Genomic DNA, 12,201 nt, shown 5'->3' with positions numbered 1-12,201 from the left:
ACGAGTTACGCCCCTTTGAACTTATATACTTTAATGTACTACTGCAACAGTTTGTCATCGCAACTCCTCGCAAACCACACAACAGAATTTCATGAAACCTTTTCAGATAATAAGGACATACTATGTAGTTGTGCATAACGACAGGAAATTGCGATTCAATTTTTTTTCTAGGAGTTACGCCCCTTTGAACTTATTCCTTCAATGTACTACTGCAACAGTTTGTCATCGCAACTCCTCTCAAACCACACAACAGAATTTCACGAAACCTTTTCAGATAATAAGGACATACTTTGTAGTTGTGCATATCAACGGGAAATTGCGATTCAATTTTTTTTCTAGGAGTTACCCCCCTTTGAACTTATTTGCTTCAATGTACTACTGCAACAGTTTGTCATCGCAACTCCTCTCAAACCACACAACAGAATTTCAAGAAACCTTTTCAGATAATAAGGACATACTATGTAGTTGTGAATATCGACTGGAAATTAAGATTCAATTTTTTTTCTAGGAGTTACGCCCCTTTGAACTTATTTGCTTCAATGTACTACTGCAACAGTTTGTCATCGCAACTCCTCTCAAACCACACAACAGAATTTCACGAAACCTTTTCAGATAATAAGGACATACTTTGTAGTTGTGCATATCGATGGAAAATTGCGATTCAAATTTTTTTCTAGGAGTAACCCCCCTTTGAACTTATTTGCTTCAATGTACTACTGCAACAGGTTGTCATCGCAACTCCTCTCAAACCACACAACAGAATTTCAAGAAACCTTTTCAGATAATAAGGACATACTATATAGTTGTGCATATCGACTGGAAATTACGATTCAATTTTTTTCTAGGAGTTACGCCCCTTTGAACTTATTTGCTTCAATGTACTACTGCAACAGTTTGTCATCGCAACTCCTCTCAAACCACACAACAGAATTTCAAGAAACCTTTTCAGATAATAAGGACATACTTTGTAGTTATGCATATTGAAGGGAAATTGCGACTCAATTTTTTTTTATAGGAGTTACGCCCCTTTGAACTTATTTGCTTCAATGTACTTCTGCAACAGTTTGTCATCAAGAAGTTTTCAGTTTTGATTTTGATTTGGGTGTAATACCACCAAATCATGGTACGTCATATCTGGTTGCATACAAAAATAGGTCTAAAAAAATATTCCCTTGAATTTGACCGTTGTAGGTAATTAATCTTACATTTTATTGCAGTAAAACTATTTCTGTGTCATAAACATATGTCTTGGGTATTTCAAAGCACCATTATTTTTTATTTGTGATTTCTATAGAAAATTTTGTCATCTTGAGGTTACATGGTGACTAAACCGTGTACACGGATAGAATTAAATAACCTAAGTGAGCACGCTCACATACCCCACGTCCCCACATGTCATTGGAGAAATTAAATAAGTGTAAGAAAAAAAAAATTGTATAAGAAAAATTAATTTCCTGCCAATATGCACATCTAAATAGTATGTCCTTATTATCTACAAAATTTCATGAAATTCTGTTGTGTGGTTTCAGAGGAGTTAAGATGACAAACTGTTGCAGAAGTACATTGAGGCAAATAAGTTCAAAGGGGCGTAACTTCTAGAAAAAAAAATGGAATCGCAATTTCCCGTCGATATGCATAACTACAAAGTATGTCCTTATTATCTGAAAAGGTTTCGTGAAATTCTGTTTCAGAGCTGCATCAATTTTAAATATTGTGTCCAAACTAATTCGTTAAATTTTGTTTAAATTGCGACCTCTGCAGTCGCAGCCAGGTACACCAAATATACCCAATGTATAAAGTGTATAGGAAATGTAAACCAAGTACATTCAATGTATCACCGGTTATATATGGTCCAATGTACACACCAAATATTGTGCACGAAGTAAACGCCCTGTAAACGACATGTACAGGGTGTATGCCTTATGTATTACGGTGACATCCCATTAGTCCGACAGCCCATTACTCCGACAGCCCACTATTCCGACAGCCCACTATTCCGACATCCCATTACTCCGACAGCCCATTATTCCGACAACCCATTACTCCGACAGCCCATTATTCCGACAATGCATTTTTCTTATGTGTATTGGTAAATTTTCTTTAAAAAGACCAACTCCGTTCTTTATGATATGTGTGTTTGTCCGTCTTGATTACAATTACTTTTTCCATGCGGGATATTTGTCTCAGTATATTGGAGTTAATACACATGCTAATGGCAACTGCTCAGTCTTTACCCACGTCCCATATTCGTTTTAAATGTAAATGTACTTTATATACTTAATATTGTTGTTTGTGTGTCCACTATCAGTCTGTGCTGTTCTAGTTCGCTATTTTTTCGCATGTGTGTCTCGATCTACCTTCTTTATAAAAAAAGAAGATGAGGTATGATTGCAAATAACACAACCATCTACAAGAGACCAACATGACACAGACATTAACAACTATAGGTCACCGTACGCCTTCAACAATGAGCAAAGCCCATACCGCATAGTCCACTAAAAAAGGCCCCGATATGACAATGTAAAACAATTCAAACGAGAAAACTAAAGGCCTTATTTGTATAAAAAAATGAACGAAAAACAAATATGTAACACATAAACAAACGACAACCACTGAATAACAGGCTCCTGACTTGGGACAGGCAGATACATAAATAATGTGGCGGTATTAAACATGATAGCGGGATCCCAACCCTCCCCTAACCTGGGACAGTGGTATAACAGTTCAACAAAAGAACGAACTATAAAAATCAGTTGAAAAAGGCTTAACTCATCAGATGGACAATAAAACAAGTGAATGTGGCTGGGAACATGTACATCCCGACAACAAAAAGACACTAGGAACATATCTGAGAGTATTCGGAGTTATCTGAAAGCACTGTAGTTCATAGCCACTAACAACTAATAAAAAAATCATGCATTTAAGACTTTTAAACTAGATCTTCGGCTCCCCCTTTTCGCGTATCAGGGGAGTGATGTTTTCCCCACTATTAACTACATATAAAATAAATATATCGGAGTTTGATGACACTACCCGCCGTTTTTGTTCGCAACACTTTCTCTCCTTGTATCACTCATCTGAGTTTTATTTAAATTAATTTTGTTGCAGAAATATACAGTCAACGCATTTTAATGCTCAAATAGAATGAGTGCAGTATGAAAGTCAATAACAAACTAGTAAAAAATCTAAGACAATGTGTGACATTCTTGTCCTGCTTGTGTCTTTTTCAAATTGTCTAATTTTAAAAACTTAGTACATTATGTGTTTTGTTGGAAACTTGACATTTGTTTTTCATTTAAAGCATTTTTCAAGAAGAAAGGTAGGTCATATGTTAATTCACAATCGGTGCTCTTCCATTACATTAAGAATTGGAAATGCTCGATACTAAAAAAATCGTTTTGTACAGCTGATAAAGTTGAGGATGGGAGTTAATTTTCAATCGAATGCTCACTTCATAATAATTTGAGGGTGGAACTCTTTCACCATATTTCTAGCACATGTAAGAACTTTAAAAAGTAAGATAAATAAGATAAATTTTGTTAACACAAGAAAACTTTACTATTATGGGGGAAAATGATGATTACATTCAATTTGTTAGTTCTTTTGAATTATGGATTACATGTCTTGATACTGACTGTTATTTGATATCCATGTGTTAGTTGGTTTTTTTCTATTTTGTCTTGGCTCCGATTGTGACCGAGGCTTATAGGGCTATAAAGATAATTATATCATATTAGTATTGTAATGTTTTAATGTCATGAATGTTGACCCAATCATTAGACCGCCGCTTCGAAAAAGTGGGGGGGTAGACTGCTCTGTCTGTCGTATCGTCTAACCGTCCATCCGTCAGTTTGTCCATCCGTCCCATAAATATTTTCGTTCTATCTTTTTTCATGAACTACATTACAAGGATTTCTGAAAGGTTAATTGAAGTTGGCTGTGGCGTGTGATACTTTTTCAAATTCATTACGCATAACATGTGACAGCCAAGTTGAAAACTGTCGTCACATTTTACTCAGGAACTACAAGAAATTATTTCTGAAATTTGATTTCAATATTTATATAAGTCAGTTATACTGTGTGATGCTTTTTCAGATTCACAACTCAAACACTTCCTGTCTACCGAAATGTTTGGGCGGGGTTGTCATCCTCGGGTTGTCATCAGTAGCTCGTATCACCAATGGTTGTTCTTGATTTATAAATGTATGCTCTTTAAGATCCTTTAATTTGGAAAATGACATATTCTTTTCTGTTTTATTCTATATATATATACAGATTTCGAATTGAGTATATATAGAAAGTATTCGAACTACCTTAGCCTCATGTTATATATACGGGATTATTTCTTAAAATATGTTATTACATATCTAAACGTAATAATACAGACAGACCCATTTTATTTTCCCCTGATACCATCAGTGTCGGACTTATGGGTTGTCGGAGTTTTGGGCTGTCGGAGCAATGGGTTGTCGGACTAATGGGTTGTCGGACCATTTGGGCTGTCGGACTAATGAGCTGTCGGAATAATGGCGTGTAACCGAGTACATTAAACCATATACAACCGGTGATACATGGCCTATACACTTTTATACATCAGACATACACCCTGTACTTATCGGATACGCAGTATACAGGGCGTTTACTTTGTGTACAATACTTGATGTGTACGTTGGACCATATATAACCGGTGATACATTGGGAGTACTTGGTTTACATGGCGTGTACACTTTATGCATTGTGTATATTCGGTGTAATACATGGTTCATAAAGTGTACACGCCATGTAAACCAAGTACTCCCAATGTATCACCGGTTATATATGGTCCAACGTACACATCAAGTATTGTACACAAAGTAAACGCCCTGTATACTGCGTATACGACAAGTACAGGGTGTATGTCTGATTTATAAAAGTGTATAGGCCATGTATCACCGGTTGTATATGGTTTAATGTACTCACCAATATTGTGCACAAAGTAAACGCCCTGTATACGACATGTACAGGGAGTATGCCTAATGTATTAGCTGTACACGTCATGTTCACCAGATATATCCAATGTATAAAGGGTACATCCAATGTATCACCGGTTATATATGGTCCAATGTATAAATATATATATTAGTTACCACGCGTCTTCATGCAAAATATTCATACACCAGAGAGTGCAGTCCCCTCTTCTGGAATGCAGTCCTTCTTTAAATATATATATGAAAGCATGCGTCTTCATCCAAATTATTCATAATAGAGATTGCAGTCCTCTCTTTATGAGTGCAGTCCTCCTTTGAATATATATAGGTAACCATGCGTTTTCATTTAAATTATTCATATACAAGTGAGTGCAGTCCTCCTTTCAATATATTTAAGAAATAATTCATGGGGGCATACATCAAAGAAAAGAAAATATGATTGCTTGGAATAAGTAAAACGGTTTTTTATTCTATATTCCAAAAATAAATGTTATGTCAGTTTGAACTTGAGAACTTACAAGTGCATTTCCACTACACACAATTATCATACCATCATAACATATATGAGAAGAACATAACCCGTGTCATGCCAACAACTGGTATATTAAAAGTAAATGTGTAAAGTTACGATGCAAAGACCCTATAGGCGAATAAATTAAAAATTATTCAGCTTAAATTGGTTATTAATAAGTAGTTTGAGAGTAAAAGATCTTTGAAATAGTCTACACTGAAGGACGGACAACAGAAGCGACAAAAGACGCCAAGTTATTGCAAAAACATAATAGATATAGGATGATGTGGTGTGATTTTTTATTTTTTATTCATTGAAGGACTACTGAAAACCTAAAGAAGAAGAGTGACAATGAGACAACTCTCCATCCAAATAACGATTAATAAAAATAAACCATTATAGGCCAATGTATGGCCTTCAACACGGAGCCTTGGCTCACATCGAACAACAAGCTATATAGGGCCCTAAAATTACTGATGTAAAACCATTCAAAAGGGAAAACCAACGGTCTAATTATATTTAGGGAAAGGTGAGCTAAAAAGCTTTCAAGGAACTCTGGTAATATTAATCAATACAATTGAAATCACTGCAAAATTGACAAAAAAGCATAAATTTGTTTACCTCCATCTTTACTGTAACTTTCATTTTGACTGGCATCTCCTGCATCAAAACCAACTGACATAATCACTTAAATTTTGCAAATAAGCTACACAAATAATTGTAAAAACTAGGATTACACTCAAAAATTATCTAAATATCTTCTTAAAAGGGCAATAACTCTTATAAAAGATGGTTGACAATTTCGGTCATTCTTACTATTAAGTAAATTTTAACTGCTTATTTTTTTTACTGTTTTCAATATCACTTTACCTGTAAATAAATTCAAGACAATAATTGAAACTGTAAAAACAATCATCATTACAGGGTCGGTAACCCAACAATATGTTGTCAATTTGTTATAAAATTTTGGACTTGTTCACATTATTCATTAAGCTGGGGTCACACGTTCACGATTTTTACTACCGTCCTTGACAGGACCATTCCCAATTGAAATTTATTAAAAGTTTGATCAAGATCCTGTGAATCGTAGATGGAAATTCAAACTTAAATTTAAATTTGTAAAAACTTGTAACATTCGGGGAAACTCAGCCGATTTAGTTTAGTCGGATTATGATCGTGTCTATGTCGTGACAGATTCTGCTGTATCGGATCACAATCCTAACGATGTTTTGTGTGTTCTGAACGGTGTCCTGTGGAACGGGAATGATCTGGTGAAATTTTTCATTGTTTTTTTTCTGCCGATTGAGTCCAGATTGCATCCAGATCTTGTCGATTGCGAACCGTTTTTGCCGAAACCGTTCCGGAACAGTCCCGTTATTAATACGAAATTCGTCAATAATACCCACGTCAGAGCCCCGACAATTACAGAATACAATACGACTGAGACCAGACAAAGCCGTTTGCAATACGATAGAGCGGACCGTGATAGGATAACGTTCCGACAGTACCTGCTGATCCCGATTATGCTGACAATTTTCGAACGGATAACTTCCGTCAGCGTCGGTTCACTGTCTGGTCACTGTCTGATCTCTGTCGGATTACATTCGGTAGAATCGGGACGCAGTCGTAACAGGCTCGGTTGAAATTTACCTGGCGAAAGATACAAATCGGATTAGAAACGGATTGAGAACGGGATTATCGGGATAAATTCGCTTGGAATATCGGCGCTTCCTGAACAATATCTGATTGTTGTCGTGACTAAATTATTTGTTTTACAAATTTTAATTAAAGTTTGAATTTCCATCCACGATTCACAGGATCTTGATCAGACTTTTGACAAATTTTAATCGTGAATGGTCCCGTCAAGGACGGCAGTAAAAATCGTGAATGTGTGACCCCAGCTTAAGCGAATTAGTCCCGATAATCCCGTTCTGAATCTGCTTCCAATCCGATTTGTATTTTTCGCCAGGTAAAATTCGACCGAGTCTGTCACGATTCCGTTCCGACTTTGCCGAATGTAATCCGACTGAGATCAGACAGTGACCAGACAGTGAGCCGACACTGACGGAAGTTATCCGTTCGAAAACTGTCAGCATATTCGGGATGATCAGGTACTGTCGGAACGTAATCCTGTCACGGTCCGCTCCATTGCATTGCAAACGGCTTTGTCTGGTCTCAGTCGTATTGTATTCTGTAATTGTCGGGACTCCGACGTGGGTATCATTGACGAATTTCGTATTAATAACGGGACGGTTTCGGCAAAAAACGGTTCGCAATCAACAAGTTCTGGATGCAATTTTGACTCAATCGGCAGAAAAACAGCTATGAAAAATTACTCCAGATCATTTCCGTTCCACAGGACACCGTCCAGAATACACAAGACATTGTTCGGAATTCGATCCGATACAGCAGAATCTGTCACGACATAGCCACGATTGTAACCCGACTATACAAAATCGGCTGAGTTGCCCCGAATGTTACGGGACGCACCTTACTGTCGGGATGCTTGGCCGAACTATTCGGACCCTTCCCGACCCGTAGAAATCTGTTACGAACTAAAACGACTGTGTTCAGACAATGATAGGACATTCCAGATAATTGAGGATACTAATCCGACTTTTTCACTTTTCGTGTCGTATTGCTGTCTCATCTCAAACGGGAGTAAAAATCGGCAATGTGTGAACCCCGCATTAAATAAATTCATAAATTCAGATCACTGAAAATAATACATTCTTAACTTCATAAATAAAAGCCTAGTTTAGATAATTATTAAAATCTACTCTTAATGTTCTACAAACCCTACATAAAAAATGATTCAAATAAATATACCCATAGAGGATTTAAGTAGCATATACAAGAGAGCACAGTCTTTGGAGTGCAGTCCTCCTTTCAATATATTTATAAGTAATCATGCGTCCTCATGCAAATTATTTATATACTAGAGAGTGCATCTTCTCTTTAGAAGTGCAGTCCTCCTCTTGGTATATATATATATATATATACATATATATAACCATGCCGGTCTTCATGCCAATTATTCATATATACTAGAGAATGCAGTCCTCTCTTTTTGAGTGCAGTCCTCCTTCAATTTTTTTTTATATGTAATCGTCTGTCTTCATGCAAATTATTTATACACAAGAGAGTACGGTCCCCTCGTTAGGACTTCAGTCCTCCTTTAGTTTTCTATAAGTAACCGTGTGTCTTCATGCAAATTATTCATATACAAGAGAGTACAGTCCTCTCTTTTGGAGTTCAGTCCAGTCATGCGCGTAGCTACATGTACGTTTACGTCAAAACGCCCGGGCGTACACTTGAATTTTGAAAATAAAAAAATAATCGACATAGAATAAGAAAAACTGGTCAAAAGCACATCAACCTTGTGCTTCTCTATTCAATGAATTGTGATTTTGAATAAAAAGGGACTAAATTTATTCAAATAGATCATTTGATATATATCTGTTCGAATTTTTGTAAAAGTCTGAATCTTCTATGAATTCTACGTACTTTTCTTATACTTAAAGCAATTCACCATCTGCTCAGAGCCAATATGCTGTTTGTGTTTTTGTTGAGCCTATGATTTATGTCCCTAAAAGCGAGACAAAGCGGCCGCAAATATTTAGGTTCCGAATGTGGATAAAGACTTTTGAATATTGTGTGATGCATTCTCAACAACTTTATGTTTACCGAACACTTTTTACATGAGAGCCAAGTTGTAAATTTTCGTCGAATTTTATCAAATTTTAAAAACTACAATACAATGATTTCTGAACTTTTGTATCAAGGTTTATATAAGTCAGTTATACTGTGTGGTGCTATTTTAGAATCACAACACAACAACTTCCTGTCTACCAAGATATTTGACAGGGTATCATCAGTAGCTCGCACCATCACTAGTTGGTCTTAATTTATTTGCTCTTTATAGACCCTGTAATTTGGAAAATGAAATATTCTTTTCTGTTCTAATCTATATATATAGATTTTGAATTGAGCATGCAGAAAGTATTCGAATTACCTTAGTCGTATGTAATATGAACGGAGTTATTTCTTGAAGTATGTTATTACATCAACGTAATAATACAGACAGACAATTTTTATTTTACCCCGATACCCTGATACTTGACTTGATAAGTGTCGGACTTATGGGTCGTCGGGGTATTTGGCTTTCGGAGCAATGAGTTGTTGGACTATTGGGTTGTCGGACAAATGGTTGTCGGACTAATGGTCTGTCGAAATAATGGCGTGTAACTTCAACGTATATATCCATTTAAAAAAGACTGTACTATCTTGAATACGAATAATTTGCACGGCGGAAACGGAAAACTGAACGGAGACGGAAACGGAAGAAATATTTATATGAACAGAACATAAGGGGTAAAATGGAAAGAACTATGAAAATGAATAACGACTGAGGTACAAATAAAATCACACAACAACTATCTTGACAATAGAACAGGAGCTATATATCAAAGACAATAGCAAACAGTTTTGGAAATACACAACATTGGCAGCTAAAACCCCAAAATTCTATAAAGACCACGTGGCATTCTTCTGCTCTAGGTGTTCAACAATGAGAACTCTTCAACATTGTAGACTTGAAAAGTTCATGATAAAAATCTCTCTACCTTCTCTAACAAGAGAAGATGAAAAGTCGTCCGCTAGTAAAGGTCCATCATTACTCTGAAAAGTCTACTTACATGTATTATATCGGAAATATTAACTTGTTTGTAGATCTTGTCTTCCTGATCATTTTTGTTTGAATAGTTTCTAGAATACTGATCGCAAAAACAACGTAGTTATCTATCCTGGGATCTTGTGTTTTAAAAACATAGTCTCAGTCAGCCTCTTGCCTTTGGTAGTCTTGTTAGATTTAATTTTTTTGTTTTAATGGTCCACTTACGGTAAATGGGCATTATGTGTTCTGGACTGTGCACCCGTCTGTTCGTTCGTTCGTCCGTCCGTCTCTTCGTCGTTCCTCTCAGGTTAGAGCTTTGGTCGATGTAGCTTTGATGAATTCAGTTGATGTCCAATCAACTTGAAACACAGTACACATGTTCCCTGAACAAATCTTCTAATTTAAATCGCAAATTATAGACCCCCATTTCTCGGTCCATTCAACAGATAATTAGTTCGATGGGCATCCGTGTACTGGGACACATTCTTATTTGTGTATAATTCGGAGTTTAGTATGACGTCAATCATCACTGTAGTAGTATACATATTTCACACTATTGTTTATACGCATCGCTCTCGCGCGCCATAGTGTCGTAACTGTATTATGACGTCGCCGTTTTCGAATCCGCCGTAAAGGTTGCTAATTTATGAAAAAGCGAACGCTCGAAGGCATGTTCCACTAAACTTTCGACAGAGACATGATAATGGACATATCATATTTTTACAACTGATATGTTGTACTAGAGAGTTTCTAGATTGTATTGGGGTTTATCGCTGCGAAACAAAATAAAGGCAAATACTGCAGAATAAAGAAAAAAAGATTGAATGATGAGGTGCTAACTATAAGAATAAAAAAATATTGGAAACACGAAATAAACATTATAAATGAATGACCCCACTATCCAGACCAATATGATAAGAAGGATCTACCAATACAAAACACATAAATATCATGCATAATCAGAACTAAGAACGTTGGAATTTCATAGCATATTCAATGTAACTTATATTACCTCTCCGACATTTTCTCGATAACGAAGTCGGTGGCATATAATATTTTTTATATTTCTGATGTATATGTTCAATATCTATTGAATTGTAATTTCCAAAAATATTAAGGACTCATCTTGATCTTATGTGCAAAAATGAAATGTACTCGAAATGGACAAAATGTATGCAAAAAATAGCCGAAAGTGGTCAAGAAATGCACAACTTTGGCAGCGTATCGCTGCGATGCGGTATGTAGGGTTCAGGTATACTTTCGGCGGGGGGGGGGGGGGGGGGGGGGGGGGGGGGGGGGAGGGTACATATAGACCAAGAGTACCAGAATGTTAGCGTATAGCAATCGGAATTTTTCAACTTTCAGTTTTCTCATATCACATGCATGAACGTCATAACTATTATAGTCTTATATACTACATGTATAAATAATTCATCAATCATTTCATTTCATTTAAGTATTTATCCGGCTCAGCATGTCGGGTTTTTATAAAGCAGAGTCAAAATGAAATTATATGTTCTAGTTCTGAATTGCATTAACTTGCACTGGACGTAAATGTGTGAAGTCCTATTTGAAATCGTTATTTATTTCACAGTAACGACATAAATGATCTAAGTGTCGTCCATCTTTCCCAAATGTTCTTTGATATCTAAGGCCTAAACCCTGAACAGTTGGGGCAAGTTTTGGATACAATATTTGAGTTTGATACGGCTTAATTTGGATTGTTATCAATTTTTGACATAATATAGGTTTCTGACACAAATAAATGTGGTCAAAGGTATAAAAAATATATGTGCATACTGTGCATTTGGAGATTTCTTTTCGAGATATTTCAACAATTTGCAAAAAAAATAAATAAACGCCACCCCCTCCCCTTTTGGAGTAATTACCACCAAACTCAATCCCAGCCTTCCATGTGAGGTGTGAAACCTTGTAGTACAATTTTAGTTAGATCCATAACACAAGTTATTGTAAATTATTAATAGTAATTTCAGTAAAATGCTTGTTTGTGCAGTCTAATTCTGAACGTTTTGCGCAATAACAGTACC

This window comes from Mytilus trossulus, chromosome 5, assembly GCF_036588685.1.
Source record: "Mytilus trossulus isolate FHL-02 chromosome 5, PNRI_Mtr1.1.1.hap1, whole genome shotgun sequence".
NCBI lineage: Eukaryota > Metazoa > Mollusca > Bivalvia > Mytilida > Mytilidae > Mytilus > Mytilus trossulus.
Note: the sequence above shows the minus strand (reverse complement) of the source record.